We start from the raw sequence: 21,072 nt of genomic DNA, 5'->3' as shown, positions 1-21,072 counted from the left end.
TAATCCCGGCACTCTGGGAGGCCGAGGTGGGCTGATCAGTTAGGTCAGGAGTTCGAGACCATTCTGGCCAACACAGTGAAACCCCATCTCTACTAAAAATACAAATATTAGCCTGGCCTGGTGGCAGGCGCCTGTAATCCCAGCTATTCGTAAGGCTGAGTCAGAAGAATCACTTGAACCCAGGAGGCAGAGGCTGCAGTGAGCCGAGACTGTGCCACTGCACTCCAGCCTGGGCAACAGAGCTCAATAATAATATGGAGCTGTGCATGGTGGCTCACACTTGTAATCCCAGCACTTTGGGAGGCCAAGGTGGGAGGACTGTTTGAGCCCAGGAGATTGAGACCAGCTTGGGAAACATAGGGAGATCCTGTCTACACAAAACAATTAAAACAAATATTAGCTGAGTGTGGTGGCACAGGCCTGTGGTCCCAGCTACTTGGGAGGCTGAGGTGGGAGGATCACTTGAGCCCATAAGGTCGAGGCTGTAGTGTGCTGTGATTGTGCCACTGTACTCCATCCTGGGTGACAGATCTCGTCTCCAAAAAAAAACCCTCAAAATATATGATGAGCACTTCTCTAAGCATTTAGCCTGTAACTATGTCACATGGGCAAGTAGAGCTACTTGTAAAGGAGCAAAGCAAAGCGGTAGAACCAGAATTATTTGAACTCTGGCATCAGATTCATGAACCCCTACTCTTTTTTTTTTTTGGATACGGAGTCTCACTCTGTCACCCAGGCTGGAGTGCCAGTGGTGCAATCTCGGCTCACTGCAACCTCTGCCTCCTGGGTTCAAGCAATTCTCTGCCTCAGCCTCCTGAGTAGCTGGGATTATAGGCGCCCGCCACCATGCCCAGCTAATTTTTTTTTGTATTTTTAGTAGAGATGGGGTTTCACCATCTTGGCCAGGCTGGTCTTTAACTTCTGACCTCGTGATCCACCCGCCTCGGCCTCTCCCAAAGTGCTGGGATTACAAGCATGAGCCACCCCTCCCGGCCATGAACCCCTAATCTTAGCCACTCATAATCCCGCCTCTCAACACTAAGGGATTTCACCAATAACAACAGCTCTGTCACTCACTAGGCATTCCTTTCCCAAGATACTGTCAGGGGTGCATATAACATCATATCTGTACAGTATTCACACTTCTCTGAACCACTGCACTCCTTCCTCTAATTTCTGCATGTGTCTCAATGATAAATCACGATTTATCATCATCACCTGCTTTCACACCCGGAAGAGGTATGTTGACATGGGAAGCCACCTTGAAGATTAAAGGAATGTGGGACTAGAACTCAGAAGACCTTGGTTCTAGGTCAGGTATAAACTGTATGACTCTGTAAATCACTTCACCTCTAGGACATCCAGTTTCTTAGTCTACAAAATAACATGTGTCCTTGTAATCTTTCTGCTGACATGATCAAATGACACAAGGTATGAGGAGGTATTTTATATCCTGTGAGGAATAAGTAATTGTTGGTAATTATTTTTATTACATACAGCCCTTATCCTTGCCTCTTCCATTCCTTCCTTACTCATTCTGAAGAAGCAATACATTGACAATCTTAGTATTTTGCAGTATACCAGCCACTCTTTTTGTCTGCCCCTTCCTCCCTCATCCATCCCTTCTTTTTATTTGCTGAGGAGATACACAATGGTCAATAAGACAAAGATAATCCCCTCCCACCCCTGTCATCAGAGACGACAAGAGAGGCATACAGTGGTGTGCTGTGGCCAGCTCGTACTGTCTCACAGATCTTTTCTCAGCTTCACATTCAATGAAGCCATACTGATGGCTTGAAATTGGCAATAGTGGGAGTATTTACACCATGGGATTGGCAAATGCTACAAATCACCCCCCTCCTTTCCCCCAGAGAGCAGGCTGTTGAACATTTACCAGAACTCCTCTGGATAGAGAAGCAAAATATAATTTGTCACAGGTGCTAGGAATGATAGCACAGAGGAATCTGGGCACATATAGCACCATGTTTGGCTCACCAGAGTTGCTTCAGAGGTGTCCAAGCACAGACCAGCTAACCACAGAGCAGACGTACACATTCTGTACTGGAGGGGTGGTGTTGGCAGCCCTTTCCTGCCTTAAACATTAGTCTTCTGGTAGGCTAGGTCACTCTGGGTAGTGACCCATTTGTGAGTGGTGAAATCAATTTAGTGAGTCTTGAGTGGCACTTAAAAAAATAGAATAGGGGCCGAGCACGGTGGCTAACACCTGCAATCCCAGCACTTTGGGAGGCTGAGGCGGGTGGATCACTTGAGGTCAGGAGTTGGAGACCAGCCTGGCCAACATGGTGAAACCCCATCTCTACTGCAAATACAAAAATTAGCCGGACGTGGTGGCAAATGCTTGTCACCCCAGCTACTCAGGAGGCTGAGGCAGGAGAATTGCTTGAACCCGGGAGGCAGAGGCTGCAGTGAGCTGTGATTGCATCACTGCACTCCAGCCTGGGCCATAGAGTGAGATACTGTCAAAAATAAATAAATAAATAAATAAATAAATAAATAAATAAATAAATAAATAAAAGGAATAGATTTAAATTTAAAAAAATGCCAGAGTGTATCACATGTTGCAAAGTTAAGTTTCGTGTTTGTGTGAACACAACGGAGTTTTATGAAGTCACCATGTAAAACTTATTCCTGCATTTAAGAAGCGTGAAAGCCCTTAATTTAACAGGACATTGTGGGTGAGTCCTGGGGACTGGGAGAAGGGGTCCTACCCCACCAGGAATTGGGAATGTCTCAGGCAGTTAGTCCTTTGGGTTTCCAGTAAAAATGGATGCTCCTTGGGCCAGGTAGGACTATAGGCTTATCTGCCCTCCCAAAGTCAGGAAAGAGAAGAACCCACAGAAGTGGCCTCAGAGATCAGAGAGGGAGAGGGACTCGTGTAAGTAGGGGTGTGTGTGTGTGTGTATGTGTGTGTGTGTGCGTGTGTGGTGGAGGGGAAGGGGCACTGAGGACCTCCAACACCCCTGTTTTTATTAACTCAGTAATTGAAACTATCTAAGACAAGTTGCTGCCCAACCACTTGGCACATGAAGGAAATGAGTATGTGAAACTGACTTTTAGTTTGGTGTATCCCAGAAAGATAATTCTGTATGTGAATAGATTTTAGAATAATTTCTTTTCAACATATGTCAAAACATATCCAATTTGCCCTTTGGAGTTGCAAACACCGTTTGGCATTTCTTTTTCCTTTTCAATTTAAAAAATGGAAAGTAATGACAGAGGCCTGGTCAGTGTTTGGCAGAAAAAACAAGCACCCCATGATGATTTAGTTTCCTGGAGTTTCCACAGGGCTCATTCCCCTGCATATGCAACTGGCACTAGATTAGCTGCCGACATTTATTGACAAAGGAATTAATCTTCACCAATGATGTTTTTTAAAGCCCATTCTTTACAGCAAGCTGTGACAGACATCAGGGCTCCTTCACTTTCCCCCTTTCCTCCTGATAAAAGTGGCTAAAAATAACCTCTTAAACCCTTGATTCCACTGAGGAAGGTGCAAGAGCAAAAGAATAAAAGAACATCTTGAGGGGAGGAGGATGAACAAGAGGAGCACAGAGGGTTTTCAGGACAGTGGAAATGCTCTGGATGATACTATGTAGTAGATATGTGTCATTATACATTTGTCCAAAACCTTAGATTATAGAACACCAAGAGTGAACCCTTATGTGAACTTAGAGGTTCATGAATTGCAACAGATGTACCCTCTGGTGGGGGATGATGATAATGGAGAAGGCTGTAGGTGTGCACAGGGGCATGGGGAAGAGGGGAAGTCTCTGTACCTTCCTCTCAATTTTGCTGTGAACCTAAAACTGCTCTAAAAAACAAAAGTCTTTTAAAAAATTAACTCAAACAAATTGAATACATATTCATAGAAAAATATCCCCTCCCCTTCCTACCTCACCCTGGCCAATCTTTTTCTTGGTGCAGGATGTCACATGATCAGTCCAGGCAGTCACTGAAACTGCAACTGTTATGCGACTGCCTCCCATGTGGGTTTGGGAAGGGTTGGAGGTGGGGCAGCAGTGTGAGAACTGTTGTCCTAACCATGACAACTGTACTCGGTCAAAGAGGACATTCTCATTAATGATCTGCAGGTACCTAACTCCTGTGTCTTTTCCTACCATGCCTCTCAGCTCATCAAAATCATCTTCTGTTGGAAGGAAAAGGAAATACACACTTCCTACGTTAATCAAGTAGGAGCCAGGAAATGCCTACTTCCATTTCCCAGACATTACTGGGAGCCTTTCCCACCCCAACCCTGGGTGGGCCACTGCCAGGCTCTATTGGGTATCTTCAATATACCTGCCCAGTTTTCTTAACCAGTCTGCTAAGACAGTCATCCATCAGTACCCATGGGGATTGGTTCCAGAAACCCCGAGTGTGCCCAAATCTGCATACTCAAGTCCTGCAGTTTGCCCTCCCTGTATAGGTTTTGCATCCTGCCAATACTGTATCTTCAATTCGCAGTTGGTTGAAAAAAATCTGCAAATACGTAGACCCTCCCAGTTCAAACTCACGTTCTTCAGTGGTCAACTGTAATTTCTAAAGAACATCTACTGTGTGCACCACACCAGGGCTTGTTCAGAAACACACAAAGGTACAGGGAAAACTTCAGTGTTGATAACTTCCACACTCCATGGAGAAGCAATATGCTGATAAAAGAATGAATGGGAGAACCAAAAGCTGAAAGTGGTGTGAAGTCAGGGCACTGGAGTCTGTCACATGGAGTTCTGTATAGTGATCCTTGGACTATGTCTTAGGGGCCTATTTCTTAAGTACTTGGGGATTTCATCACATCTGTGTCACAGGTGACACAGATTAGTGGCAGGGAACTTGGTGACAGTTACAGAAAGATTCTGGTGTACAAAGAGGATATAAGAACAACAGGGAACTAATAACTGTGGATGAAACCCCTGTATGATGGTGCTACCGTGATGCTGGAAAGGATGACTTCAATATCCGCATCTGGCAGGCACGAGCTAAGGAAGGTGAAAGCAGCCTCCTTGGATAGATAGCATTTGTCCTGTGTGTCTTTGTGAGTGTGCCTTTGTCGGCCTGCAGTGGTGGAGGTGGGAGGGTGAACAATTTGGGCATGTGGAGAGGAGGGAGGATATTTACCATCATGAAAAAACATCTTCCTTGGTAATCAATAAAGCTTATGACATATGCATAAAGATTCTTTTGATTAGAATTTTAACTTCATTAAAAGGAAATCCCAATGGAGGAAACACCTTAAAAGACATTGCTTAGGAGGCAAACACAGTTATAAATGCATTCAAGACTAAACGCCAACTCCTACAAGAACATATGCTAAAGAAAACAAGGTACTAGCAAGCTAATAAATGATACGAAATCTCAAATTAATCCTCCTCAATGGATTTAATTATCCTGTTAAACTGATTTCGCATTAAAGATCATAACACACAGATCATTTAAACCAAGAAAAATATGAGGACACCAAATGGCTGGTATACCTACAAATAACATTTCTAACAGTTCTGATGTGGAATATATCTTCTAAGGCAAAGTGACAGATCACATTCCATACAGCAAGAGGCCTCAAAATGTCGAGCTATTAATACATTCTGAAAAACCTAAACCTTTTATCTTTGCATTCCTGGACGAGGGAGCTAGAATCCTCACTGTAAAAGGAAAATACTCCATCTCTCTCCCTTTCAGCAATCCTTCATCTGAGACCCAGACCTTGACAAAGTGGAATACATCCTAGGAGGCCCTGGAGAGACATGTAGCTAGTGAACTGGTTTCACCTTACTTCCTTCCTGGTTGTCAAAGGAATTGCAGAATTCCCAGCATAATTCAAAAGCAGATGTTGCTAGGGAGTTGGGATCAGAGAGGGAAAAGTGTTCACAAAGGTAGGCTGGGATTAGGTGATCTGAGAAGGAAGGAATTGAACCCTGCAGGAATTCCTGGGAACTCAGGGAGAAATATCAATAACCAAAAAATAAGGGGTGGCAGAAGTAAAAGAGATAGGTTCTGTGATCCTATCAGCTTATCTTAGAAAGGGGTCCTAGCTGTGAGATGAAATCTGTATACCGATATAATGGTATACTATATCATATGCCCCACTCTTTGTCTACTACTTACCTTTCCAGCTCACTCCCTCCAGTACCCCAACTCCAATAATCCTTTGACTCCCCCAGGACCTCTAATAATATTGATCCTACCCATTTTTCGCTTTTCCTCAGCCCCTTCATGTCCTCCTGACCCAGTTTAAACTGTTTAACTGGGTCAGTTTAAATTGGGTCAGGAGGACATGGCCCATCATTCTAATTGATCTCTTGTATGCACCCACAACTTCTTGTCTAGTTTCCTGGCAAAACCAGGATCCAACTCTTTGTCAACTCCTGCTGCTGATCATGGCTGGAGAAACATATGTGACCGTACTGAATGGTCTTACTTTAAATTCATGACCACAGACTCAGTGAGCCCTTGATGCTGCCCAGCAATCATTCTTCACTTTATTCATTTACACATTTTCACTCTTCTTGACAACAATTTCACATTGACATTTCTCCCCTCAAATCTCCAACACCTTCTTCCCTATCCTCACACTCTCAGATGATGAGCTTGCTTTCCATTTCATGAAGAAAAGTGGAAGAATCCACAGAGAACTTCCACAGACTGTCGCCATCCCACCTCCTCACCTACTGGTGTCTGTCTCTATTGACTCTGCCTCTCTAGCTGCTATCACAAAGGAACCACTGGGTTCTTCTTTTCCCATTTGTGCACTAGATTCCATCCCTCTACACACTTATCTACTCTAAGGATTAACTCTGGTAACTGCCTGTCTTCAACATCATCAATTTCTCCTTATTAGACCATTCTCAACAGCACACAAATATCTGGTTATTTCTTCCATCTCAAAAAAGCCCCTCTTTTACTCCAGATTTTCTATAATGACCACCTCATTTTTCTTCTCCCCTTACAGCAAATCTCTCTGAAATAGAGGGTGTTTTCATTTTTGTCTCCTATTACCTTTTTCAGCTTTATTGAGGTATAACTAAAATATCCTAAATTGCACAAATATAAAGTGTAAAATTTGATCAGTTTTGACATATGTACACACCATGAGACCATTACCACAATCAAGACAATGAACTTATCCATCCCCCTCCAGTTTCCTTCTATACCTTTCCCTTCTCTCTTACTCCCATTCCAATGAGGTTTCTGCCACCACCACTTCAACAAAACTGTTTTTGTTAAGTCTGCTAGTTATTCCATGTTGCTAAATCCAACGGTCCTCATCTTACTTGACCTTGCCACAGCATGTGACCTCATTGTTTTCTCTTTCTATTGCGATATACTTTCTTCACTTGGCTTCCAGAACATCACACTTGATTAATTTTCCTTCTACCTCACTGATGCTCTTTACTATTTTCTCCCATTCTCACTATCATCTTATGCTACAGGGCCCCAGGGTCCAGTCCATGGTCTTGTTTTCCTCTCAATCTAGACTCACTCCCTTCATGATCCATAATTAGTGACACGGCTAGTCCCAAATTCATATCTCCATCCCAGACTTCTCTACTCCATACTTGTATGTTCAACTGTCTATTTAACATCTCCATGTAGCCGAGTGGAGACTTCTCAAATTTAACATGTTAAAAGCTGAACTCCTGAATCCACCATCCCCAACAAAACTGTTCCACCGGCAGTCATCTTCATCTCAGTCGACGGCATCTCCATCCTTCCAAAAGTTCAGGCTGCCAAAGGCCTGAAATTATTCTTGATTCTTTTCTTTCTCTCACCACTGCTACCAAATTCAACAGAAATCTAGTTGGCTCTTCTTTCAAAACATACCCAGAAACTAACCACTTTCACTACCTCTATTGCTTCTACCCTGGAGTGTGAGGATAGGGAAGAAGGTGTTGGAAATTTGAGGGGAGAAATGTCAATGTGAAATTGTTTTTGAGAAGAATGAAAATGTATAAATGAATGAAGTGAGGAATAGTTGCTGGGCAGCACTAAGGGCTCATTGTTCTCTTTTGCTTGGATCATAATGGTCTTCTTTCCCACCTTTCTCCTATAGTCTGTTCTCCACATGGCAGCCATATTGATTCTTTTGCACATGAAGTCAGGTCACTTCATCCCTCTGCTAAAAACCATCCAATGGTTTCCCGTTGGCATAAAAGCTGAGGTCTTTATAATGGCCTAAAGGGCCCTAAATATTCTAGCCCTTCCCCGATTATCTCTCTGAACCCATCTCTGACTCACTTGCACCACTCCACCCACACTGGCCACCCTGCTTCGTCTTTGATATGCCATTGCTCTGGCTGTTCCTCCTCAGTCAAATGCTTTCTCCCTGGTGCAGCCACTTGGGAAAACAATCTGACAGTTCCTTAACAGGCTGAATATGGAGGTACCACATGACCTAGTAATTCTACTCCTAGGTATATGCCCAGGATAAGTGAAAATATATATAGAGCTTGTATACGAATGTTCATGGCAACGTTGTTCATAATAGCCAAAAAGTGGAAACGACCCAAAGACCCATCAACTGATGAGTGGATAAATAAAAAGTAGTGTATCCACACAATGGACTATTATTTAGCCATACATGAGTGAAGTACTGATACATGCTACAACATAGATGAGCTCTGAAGGCGTTAAAAAAGAAGGTAGACAAAAAAGGCCACATGTTGTATGATTCTACTTCCATGAAATGTCTAGAATAGGCAAAGCTATAGAAACAGAAAGTTGATTAATGGTCTCCAGGGAGGGAAGGGGGAATAGGGTGTGATTGGTAAGGGGTACAGGGGTTTGTTTTTTGGGGAGAGGGATGATAATGTTTTGGAATTAGTGGTGTAAATATACTAAAAACCACTAAATTGTACACTCCAAGATAACTAATTTTGTGATATGTGAATTATATCTCAATTTTATAAGAGTTTCTCCCTAGATATCTGCTTGGATTACTCCTTTACCTCTCTCAAGGCTTTGCTCAAATGTCATTTTCTCAATGAAAACTGCAATTACCTCACCATCCCCCCTAACTCTCCTGATTCCTCTTATCTTGCTGCATCTTTTAATCCATGTAATATATATCAGTTTCCAACATAATATATACTTTGCTTATGATTTTTATTGTTATTTCTCCCCACTGAAATATAAGCTGTATCAATTCAAGGATTTTTGTCTACTTGGTCACTTACACAGGTATCTAGAATAGTGCCTTATGCATTAATAAATATTGGTTGAACGAATTAATACCAAGCAGATGTTAAAATTGATATTGCAGAAGAATATTGAATCACATGAAATAATATTCATTTATTCATAAATTTTAAAAGTGGATTACCAAACAACATATAGTAACATAGCATAATCCCCAAATTGGTAAGAAATAGAAAATGTATTATATATAGGAAATACATTGGGAGGATGAGATATACCAAAATACATCAAAATCTCTGGATGTTTAGATTGCAGTTAGTTATTAATTTATTTCTTAAAAATGTGTTCATGTTTTCTAAGCTCATAGGCTGGAATTAGGCAAATTTGAGATATAATCTATGCTCCATTTCTTATGGCTATGCAAGTCTAAGCAAGTTATTCAACCCCTGGTGACTCAGCTTCATCTTTAAATTGGAATAACATTAATAATAGTACTAACCTCATTGGACTCTCTTAGAGATTAAATGAAACAATACTCAGCACAGTATTTGGCATATAGTAGGCACTAAATAAAGTGTTAGTTATTATTATTATTATTCCTTTACAATAATTATGGAGTTCAAAATGGTGGAATATATGTTGTACTACTTGCAGAATTTTTTTCAAGAAATATTTTGAGTCATATGTTGACTATGGTAACTTCCTTAAGTGAGGAATGAACTTGAGTGTACAGTCTCATCTTCGTTATTATATCTCTGTACCCACTCTCAAATCATTTTGAGTCAATTTATTTCTCTGCTGGCTAAGTTCATGGGACTCATCTTTTCCCTGTTGCTTTTGGGTGATGTTTCATGCAACCAGCCAAGAGTAGATTAGATGTACACAACAGCTCTGTCTGTAAGGCATTGACCTTTAATGTTTCCATTTGAGTTCTTTGGACATTTTTCTCCGTTGTTCAGTGTTTCCTCTGTAGGTGTTTATTTTTTTTTGAGATGGAGTTTCACTTTTATTGCCTAGGCTGGAGTGCAATGGCACTATCTCGGCTCAGTGCAACCTCCACCTCCCTGGTTCAAGCGATTATCCTGTCTCAGCCTCCCAAGTAGCTGGGATTACAGGTGCCCGCCACCACGCCCAGCTAATTTTTGTATTTTAGTAGAGACGGGGGTTTCACCATGTTGGTCAGGCTGGTCTCGAACTCCTGACCTCAAGTGATCTGCCCACCTTGGCCTCCCAAAGTGCTGGGGCTACAGATGTGAGCCATCGCGCCCAGCCCTCAGTAGGTTTTTGAGTTTTGGTACGCTGTAATCGAGGCTCACTACCCTGTAAGAAGGATACACAAGTTACAAAACAACCAGCTTCAACAGCAAACTCTTGCATTTTTTTCTAGCCAGACTCTTTTTACTGGGGAGAGGGGAGGGAGAATGAGCAAGGCAGAGGAAACCTTACATTTTAAAAATCTCTCTTTCAAAATTTGTAAAGGTAGTATATTCTCATAATAATGCAAATTCACTCATTAAAGGATGGTATAAATGGAGGCTTAAGATTTCCATTTTATATACCATCCCTAGTCCCAGTAACCTCTTGTAACAATTCTTGATTTTAGTTCTTTTGGTGATGCTTTTATCTCCTCTCTTGATTTATCAGTTTTAAGTATTATCTATTAACTTCCTGTCCTTTATAAAATTTAAAATTAATAGAAACTTAGCTTTTTACCCTTGTTCCCTCATTTCCCCACGTTTTGTTATTATTATTATTTTTTTACTTTTAAGGTCTTTGCTATCTTTATAACTTTAAATAATATGCCTAAATGTTCATTTCTTAATCCATCAATTTAGGACAGTATCTTAACCACTCTCAATTACTTCAGTTGGGGAAATTGGCCCTATTTCACTTCCCTCCATTGTTCCTCCTTCTTCCATTACCCAAATCCTCTTAGCCATATAATTAATTTTGCATTCTTAAGGTTTATAACGCAAATTGCCTATAATCTTAATTGTCTTCCATAGATTCTCTAGAAATAAATTCCAGAAAATGAAAACAAAGAGCATTTCAATATCATGATTGTATAGATATTATTTGCTTCAGAACCAAATAGTGTAATTGCACCCTGGGAGAAGGAGATGCTAAGTCCCTTAATGGTGTTGCTTGAGGGAAAATGTTCCAAACCTCAGGGTCAAGTCTGTTTTTATTTTAGTATATTCCACCAGCTGCTCAATATCAAAATATTTTCATTTGTTTCATAGTTGGACTACAGATTTCTTATGAAGGTTTTTGTTTTTTTCAGGCAGTTCTAATTGCCTTTTTTTCTTGTTGACAAAAACAGCATATTATTTCACTTTAATTTCATTGAACTGTTTAATCAAATCATGACAGAAAATCCATGTTCTTCTTGAAGACATGCTTCCTATTACTTCCAAACTTCATGTTGTAATTCACACATACTGTTTTCTAAACCTGCCACTACCCTAGGATTTTTTTAAAATTGTATTCTGTGAGATTAGGATGAATGTTTGCTTGAATAACGTTCTTTCTCTCTTTTGGGTTCCCTGTTTTCTTTGTTAGAGAACATTCTTCCAAAAAAAAAAAAAATCACAATCTTTGATTCCAAAGATTTCCAAAAATGTTTATTCTGCTTTTATATTGATGAATGGCTCAATGGTATATATCTAGGTTCAAAAAATTTCCCTCAGAAATTTGAAGTAATTCTTTCAATGTCATATTGCTATACAATATGGAAGTAAAATGCCACTCTGATTCTTATTTCTTTGTAAGTAACTTTTTCTCTCTCTGAACACCATTAGCATCTTCTCTTTATCTTTTGTGTTCAAAATTTCATAAGGATTTTCCTTTTAATCTGAAGGCTCTTGCCTTTCCTCCACTCTGGGAAATGGTCTATTATCTCTTTAATTGCTTGTTCCTCCCCCTTGTCTTTGTCTGCTCTTTCTGAAGCTCTCATTAATCAGATGTTGGACTTCTAGGATTGGGTATCTATGCCCATTAAATCTTCTCTTGTATATTCTATCTTTTTGCTCTACAGTCTAGGAGATTTACTTGACTTTATTTTAAACCTAGTAAATGAATTTTTAATATAATCCATCATATTTTTAATTTCCACTCTTTTATTACTTAGTCCCATTTATGTAGTAATTTCTTCTAATTTTATGGATATAATTTTTTTTTTTTTTTTGAGACAGGGTCTCATTCTATCTCTGAGACTGGAGTGCAGCGGCATGGCCATAGGTCACTGCAGCCTCCAACTCCTGCGTTCAAGCAATCCCTCTGCCTCAGCTTCCTGGATAGGTAGGACTGCAGGTATGCACCACCATGCCCAGCTAATTTTAAAATTTGTTTGTAGAGAGGTGGTCTCCCTATGTTGCCCAGGCTGGTCTCAAACTTCAGCACTCAAGTGATTCTCCCACTTCAGCCTCCTGAATTGCTGGGATTACAGGAGTGACCCACCATGCCTGGCCATGCCTGGCCCCAGTTTTATTTTGTTTTGTTTTGTTTTTAAGGTTTAATAAATAGAGCACACTCATGCATTTATGACTCAGAATTTTAAAAAAAGTTTACATTTTGTCATTTATACTTCAGATGAATTTTCTTATTAAAAAAAATAAGGCCACAGAGGTAAACTTAAGTCTCCTGTTTCCCAATGCCTACCCTCATTCTTCTCCTTCCCTCTTTCTCTTTCCTAGAGAAATCTTTCCTTCCTTTCCCTTCCCAGACGCAACTGGCATTATAAATTGTGTATTTTTTCAGTACATTTTAATATTTTTACTACACATAGGCATCTATAAACAGCATATAGTATCATTTTATGCATATTGAAACTGTACCATAACATCCATACTCCAAAGTCCCTTTGTTCGCCCAGCGCTGTTTCTGAAATCTGTCCATGTTGATACATATGGATCTAATTTATTCATTTTCAATGCTATGTGGGTTCCACCATATTCATTCATTCAACAAATATTTATGTGCATCAACAATGTTCCAAGAAATGTTCTGGTGGCTGGGAGCACAGCAATGAAGGAAACAAAATATGAACATTCTCTAATTTATTTTCATCTCTCCATTAAGAGACATTAGGTCTCATCATGACAAAAAAAAAAAAAAAGGCTTCAGTGAACATACTTCTGTTGCAAGTGCTTCTTTGGGAAATATTTGTTGTGGTAAAACTGCTTGGTTATGGACCACGTTTCAAATTTTACCAGGTATTGCCAACTCGCTTTCCAAAGTGGTGTACCACACTACACACCCAGTTTCGTTCATCCGGCCCAATATTTGGACAGTCATGTTTCTTTATTTTTGTCATTATGAAGGGTGAGAAAGGCTAGTTTTTGTTTTAGCCAGCATTTCTCCTAATTGTTAGTAAGTCAGCATCTCTTATGTTTATTGGTTCTTTAAATCCGCTCCGCTGTGTATTGCCTGAGGGTATCCTTTGCAACCCATTTCTGTAGTAAGTTGTCTGTCTCTTTCATACTGATTTGTAAGGATTCTCCATCTATATAGTCTGAAACATTTTTTCTGCTTTATATGTTGAAAAAATATTTTTCCAGTCCAGAGTTTGCCTTTTAGCTTTACTCATAGAGGCTTTTGCATAAAAGAGTTTTACTTAGCGTAATCGTTCCTTTATGAATTGTCCTTTTTGTGTACTGACTGAGAAATAATCTCTTTCCCACAGTTGTAAAGATACTTGCCTGCATTTCTTTCTAATAGTTTCAAAGTTTTATTTTTCACTCAGTCCCTTAACATATCTGAAATTATCCATTTGTATGGGATGAGACATTACCTATCTTTTTCATGAAGAGAACTAAATCACTCATTGAATAATCCTTTCTTTTCCCACTTATTTTTAATGTCTTGTCTACTCTATGACAAATTCCCACATATATTTTGGAGATTGTTTTTGGAGTTTCTACACTGTTACAATGAATAGGTCTCAGATTTTTTTCAGAACCTGTTTTTAAACAGTTTTCTTCTGGTCCCCAAATTGTCCATCTGTAACCCAAACTTAGGATTTCTTTTGTCTTCAATTACCCTGAAGATATTTTTAAACCAAGCCACTTTGTTTATAAATGAAGAAACAAAGATGCAAAGATCTTATATTTCCCATTCAGGTTTATGCAGCAAGACAATTAGAAAGCTTCAACTAGGTCTGGCCGTGGTGGCTCACGCCTGTAATCCCAGCACTTTGGGAGGCCAAGGAGTGCGGATAGTTTGAGCCCAGGAGTTCGAGACCAGCCTGGAAATATAGTGAAACTCTGTCTCTACTAAAAATACAAAAAAATTAGCCAGGTATGGTGGCGGGTACCTGTAATCCTAGCTACTTGGGAGGTTGAGGCAGGGGAATCGCTTGAACCTGGCAGGTGGAGGCTGCAGTGAGCCAAGACTGCGCCACTGCACTCCAGCCTGGGCAAAAGAGTAAAGCTCTGTCTCAAAAAAATAAAACCAAATAACAACAACAACAACAACCACCTCCCCCTACCTAAAAAAAAAAAACAAACAATAACAACAACAAAGAAAACCCAGAAAGCTTGAACTCAGATCTTAAACTGCATTCCAATCCACTTTCCACTAATGCCCTCCTCACAAAAAGTTTCCATTTTCTGTGAAAATTTTACTTCACCAGTAGTTGAATGAAATTGCCCATTTCACCAAATCTTTGTCAAGACTAGGTTTTATCATTTAAAACATCTCTTTGAATTGGCAGGTTAAGAATGGTGTTTCTTTCTTTTTAAAATATGGGGTCTCGCTATGTTGCCCAGGCTGGCCTCAAACTGCTGGGTTCAGGTGATCCTCTCACCTCAGCCTCCTGAGTAGCTGGGACTACAGGCACATGCCATGGTGCCACTGTGCCCAGCTAAGAATGGTGTTCTTTCATTAGAGTTTTTTTGACATAAACATTTTAGTAAATATATATTAAGTAATAAATATTCCTTTAAAACTTTATCATGTTTCTTGGCCATAGTATTTAGTCTTTTTTTGTTTGTCTATTCATGTCTTTTCCCTCCTTCCTATTGGGTTATATTTTTTGCCTTTTTATTAGTGGTGCTTAAGAATTCCATATATATATTAAAGACAGTAATCTTTTGTCACATATGTTTAACTTTAAAAACATTCAGTTATTTGTCTCCTAATTTTGTTTACAGGCTATTTGACACACAAGTTTTAGAAGTTAAACCTACCAATCATTTTTCTGCAGTCTCTTCCATTATTCCTGTACTTCCAAGGGCAGATAAATACTCATCCTAGATTTTTCTATGGCTTTATGATTTCATAAACCCTTCAATCCATTTGTAATTTATTTTGGTGTATTGCATGATGTTAAAAGGTAACTTTCATGTTCTCCCAATGGTTTCTCAATTGGATCAGTCTTATTTATTGATAACTTCTTTATTTATAGGTCAACTTTATCTGTAGAAAAGTCTTATACATACTTGAATCTGTTCCTAGATTCTGCTTCATTAATCTATTTTTGTAAAACATCACATTTAAAAATTATTATAGGCTTATAATTCATTTTAGTAACTGGTAGAAGAAGATGCCCAACATTATTGTGCTCAGACTTTACTGATCATTTCTTTTGTTTATCCTTCCTGATATTTTTTAAACCATCATCTAAAATTGTTAACTTGATAAAAATGTATTTAAGCTGAACAATAATATAGAAAGAATTGTATCATGAAAATATTTAGTCTTCTCATCTAGGAACACAGTGTTTATTCAAATTTTATTTTATTTTGCTCAGTAAAATATTTTAGTTTTCCAAATATAGATTTATTACTGAATATTTTATACTCTTGTAAATGGGACATTTCCCATTACATGTTGTAACTACTTATTGCCCATACACAGGAAAGCTATTGATTTCAGTTTTATTTTGTATACAGACTTTTACTGTTCATCAAATTTTTATTGATTATATTACTTTTGTTGATTCTTTTAAGTTTCTAGGTAAACAGAAATATAACATACGAATCATGGCTATCTTTCTCCTCCTTTTCCCTGCTTTCTGTTTCTTAGATGGGCAGTAGCTTCCAGAATAATACTGAATGATCATGATGACAGGGAAAATCTTTGTCTTATTTCTGATTTTAATAAGGTGCTTCCAGTTTACCATTAACCTTCCTCTATGTTGTTTCTCTGGCCAAGACAAGTGATTATATTAAGATGTATTAGTTTAATAAATGGTCTAGCTTGCTTACTTTCTCTTGAATTACCAGCTTTTTCTTTACAGAGCTCAATTTTCTTAAACTTCTAAAAGCCCACTGCTTTTGTATTCTGTACTTTTTCCTTTTCATGATCTAATTCTTCATATTCCATTCTAGGTCCCTAGTTACTTCTGATTTAATCTGCTCATCACTGCCTTTAAATTAATTAATCTTTGAATCCAAAAAGGGTGTCAGGACTGGGAAGTATATAGAAGACAGATCAAGGGTACCAAATAATCTTCTAGTTAATAATCAAATGTGACTTTTTTTTTTTAATGCCTCTTGTTTACTTGAATAGATATTGATTCCTGGTACACAGAGAAGACAAGTTGACAACCGCCATTTGACTGATTTTTGTGTGTAATGTACAATTAAAACAAACCTAACTCCACAATGATGGGGCTATTTTAAAGCAACACAGGATCCAAGTGAATGAGCTACCACTAATGACCAACAGTGGAACAACTAAGTAACGAAATAAGTGAAGTATTATATTATTGCCAAAGTATAAAACGAACATCCATTAGTCCACACTGCTTTAAATAAATGATTGCATAAATAAAGGGGAAAGGGAAGAAAAGGCAAATCTCTTGTGCAGATGAAATCCAAATAATTTATGTGGACATTGACCATAAGGAAGTGGAGCGTAACTCCCTATTCCTTGAGTATAGGCTGGCCATCTCTTCCAAAGGCTATGGTATGGAAAAGGGGAAGGAATAACTTTACTATGGAGAAAGCTGACAAACACTACCTCAGCCAGGTGATCAAGGTCAACATCAACAGTGATAGGGCATGTTGGTAGTATGTTTCCTTGATATGATGTGATGAAAATAGCCCTTTACTTCTGTGGGCTTCCCCCACCAAATCTGTAACCCCAGTCTATTTATGTCAAAAACAGCAAACAAATCCCAATTCAGGGACTTTTTATAAAATAGCTGACCAGCATTTATCAAAACTATCTAGGTCATCAAGAACAAAGAAAATCTGAGAAACTATCCCAGGCAAGAGGAGCCTAAGGACAATGAAAACTAAATGTATCATAGGCTCCTGGATGGGATCCTGGAACAGAAAAAGAATGTTAGGTAAAATCTAAGTAAATATGAATGATGTATGGACTTTAGCTAATATCATAATAATGCATCAATCTTGGTCCTTTGTTCTAACAAATATACCATACTAATGTAAGACATTAATAATAGGGGAAAGAAGGTGCAAGGTATAGGGAAAATCCCTGTACTATCTTAGCAATTTTTTCCTGTCACTACAAAACTGTTCTAAAAAAGAGTTTATTTAGAAAATAATCACATCTTAAGTGATCATGGCCAATAATTCTTGAATGTTCTTAAAGCTGTAATTACTATACCTTCATGGAAAACAACTCAGTAACTAACAGACAGTGAGCATTGCTTGGTATTCCGACCAGCAGCACTTCCTGTACTAATTACCAATGTACCTTTGTCGCCTAGGTTATTAGTTAGTTATAGTTCCACAGAAGGCACTCAGTTATGCTCTAAGAGTTCCTCTGAGAAAACTGCAGGAACAAATGGACATAAATTGCAGCAGGAGGGGTTTGAGTTAGAGTTTTGGAATGCTATGGAGTCAAGCTGCGTGATATTCCCTGCTAATTATCTTTCCAAGGGTTCATACAACGGTTTGATCCAGCCTGGTTTCAACTCATCTTGGAGTAAATCCAGTAAGAACATGAATTTCTACTGTTTCCAGGAGGTCCTAAGAGTTTTTATATCTTATACAGAAAATTTCCGTAAACTAAAAGTTGGCATAAGTGGTGCCATTCACCTAGAAATTGTTCATCAAATTGTTTACGGTTTCTGCTATTCTCTCCACTGACACATGATTTATTAATTTTGTTCCAGAGATTTGAGTTCAGGCTGTATAAATCATGAATAAAGATTAGTTTAATAGTCATAATGCCCCTTGGGACAATGTTTCAAGTGAAGAAAACTCAAAATTGTCGCAATGTGAAAATGACAGTTGTATCAATATTTGCAAATTGAAATGATATTCAATACCCTTACAGAAGCAGAGTATAAATCTTATTCCTGTTTATTTAATGCAAACCCTAAAACTTTTCTTTTTAATTTTTAACTAATGCTTATTAATATTTTCCCATGTGAATATTTTCTGTAAAATGAATCTAAGATCTTCCTGATCTGCCTGCCTCCAGCTATGAAGTAACATTAGACAATGACCTCCTGCTACTGTTCTGATGACTTAAATACTTTAGAAAAACAATATATAGCCAGATACCAGAACCTCAAGACATTCACAGCAATGATATTTTGCCATTTTTATGCATTAAAAAAGAGAGAACTGTCTGGCAGTGTGGCAAATACCACACTTTTAATATTCAAAATTATATATCATCTTGTTTCCACTGGCTTATCTCACCTGACTTCTTAACCCTTATGAAACTATGATTGTTCACATACACAAATATGTAACTGTGATTTAGAAAAATGATCAGACAATAAGTATTCTGATTAGAAGCTAAGTACTCACCAGAATGAATTAAAAGTAGCTAGAATTAAAGAGAAATTGCTCATTATTCAGGTAACTCCATGTTTCTATTGTTTATATTATACAAATGCAGCTATGGTGTACTTAGTACAGATGATAAGATGAGGTGTTAGAGGCAATTCCAGCTATGACTTCATGTACTCAATGGCATCTTCTATTGTAAACATTTATATGTCTGAATCCCAGAAATACTGAAGAAAAGAGAGAAATGCAACAAGCACAAGCAAACACAGGTCCTTCCTACAATTCCCTTCCTTCTTCACAAAAGATATTTTGTTGAAAAGGTTTCAACCCATTCTCTTTGTCAAAAATGAGGAACATTGATCTACATGCAGGATTTGCATAGAGGTTATCAAAATAAAAGTTTAGAGAATCGTGAGAGGGCAGAATTTGGGGTGTTCAATCCCTAATCAGAGATGCCCAAACTCAGACATCTGTCTTTCAGAAGCAACCACCACAAGGCTGATGAAAGAGGGCTCATGGAAAGGGCAGGAATAAATACCAACAGTTACGCTTATGCTTATAAAAAATATTAACGATAAGCAATACAATTTGTTCCTTTTTTGTCCTATGCTGTCCCCTATTCATTTGTGTAACTATAGTATTGAATTTATTTCATCAGTCAGAATTTGGAAATGAACAAACGATTAAAATTCAAGTTATAATTCCATTGCAATGTAGTCTGCCCTGGTATTCTTTGGATCTAATAAGAAATCGTGCCTCATCAAACATATATAATTTGGCTTGAAGTAATAATAGTATGAAGTCAAATTTATAGTCATAATAAAGTTGTCTACGCTGGATATTTTCATTTCCGAGTGCAATATGCATGGGGCAACTGGCCCCCAGGCAGTCACTGAGTCATTTGAGCTCGCTCTAGGTGGAGCTTGTTTACATCCTATAATCACACCATTAACAGTCACTACTAAATATAAACAGAAAGAAGAATATTACTGGTTGTTTCACAACCCCCGTGATAACACTATACAATTATACAGACAAGCTTGAGAGTGACAATGCTGAAGCAACCATGGTTACCCATTCACAGTGTAAACAAACAGGCACCTGCAAAACTTAACATAAATATGTAGTATGTTTCTTTGTCCTACAGAGTTAGGGAGGCAGCATCAAGTGAAGAAACAAGTATATGGGTCTATGACATTAACATGATAGTTTTACAATGTGAGAACTTAGGGAAGAAATTTTTGGTCAACATTCATGGAACTCAGGAGGCACACACACACACACACTATCTCTCTCTCTCTTTCTTTCTCTCTCTCTATATATATCTCTCTCTCTATATATATAGATATATATATATATAGAGAGAGATATATATACATCTGTAGATTGATTTTTGAAATTCAGTTAACTGGCTGTGTCCCTGTGGGTTAGTCATTTCACTTCTGTGGCCCTTAATTTCTTCATTTGGAAAATGAGGGGATTAATGTGCTATGGTCATTCCCTTCCAGTCTAATGTTTTATTAACAATAATCATATATGTGTGTGTGTGTGTGGGGGGGGTGGGTGGGTGGGTGTATGTGTGTGTGTTTAGATATACTTATTTATATACAGGTTGAGCTTTCCTAATCTGAAAATACAAAATATAAAATGTTCCAAAATAGCAAACTTTTTGAATGTTGACATGATGCCACAGGTGGGAAATGTCATACCTGACATTTTGTATTCTGATAGTTCAATATACAGAACTTTGTTTCATGTACAAAATTATTTAAAATATTATGTGAAGTTAACATCAGGCTATGTGTATAAAGTATATATGAAACATGAGTGAATTTCATGTTTAGACTTAGATCTCATCCCCAAGATATCTCATTATGTATATGCAAATATTCCAGAAACTGAAAAAAATCTGAAATCCAAAACATTTCTGGTCCCAGCATTTTGAATATGGAATACTCAACCTGTGAGAGTGTGTGTGTGTGTGTGTGTGTGTGTGTAACTATATGTTTTTAAGAGTAGCAACAGTAATAAAACAAATATGCACTTGTGATGCTGTAACCTGTTATTGACTCCATTTTATAATGATTTTTTTCATGAGAAAGTGTTTTCTTTCTGCCTATGTAACTGTGGGCAACTTGATGTTCTCTAAGCTTTATTTTCCTTATATACAAAATTAAGATGATAACAACACCTATCACTGCTT

At 38.3% G+C, this 21,072-nt stretch overlaps 1 protein-coding gene across 2 annotated transcripts in view; it reads right to left on the bottom strand.

Annotated features, from left to right (window-relative positions):
- The window catches only part of MARCH3 (membrane-associated ring finger (C3HC4) 3, E3 ubiquitin protein ligase), a 149,516-nt gene that overhangs the window by 61,573 nt on the left and 66,871 nt on the right, over positions 1-21,072 (bottom strand). Inside the window, exon 2 of one of the 2 annotated variants that reach the window (XM_011981203.1) lies at positions 2,408-2,477. The exons of the other annotated variant lie outside the window; for it this stretch is intronic. The gene's annotated coding sequence lies outside the window, so the exon portion shown is untranslated. The remainder of the gene's footprint in view (positions 1-2,407; positions 2,478-21,072) is intronic. 2 annotated transcript variants of the gene reach the window in all.

This window comes from Mandrillus leucophaeus, unplaced genomic scaffold, assembly GCF_000951045.1.
Source record: "Mandrillus leucophaeus isolate KB7577 unplaced genomic scaffold, Mleu.le_1.0 Scaffold221, whole genome shotgun sequence".
NCBI lineage: Eukaryota > Metazoa > Chordata > Mammalia > Primates > Cercopithecidae > Mandrillus > Mandrillus leucophaeus.
This window is presented reverse-complemented; position numbering and strand designations above follow the sequence as displayed.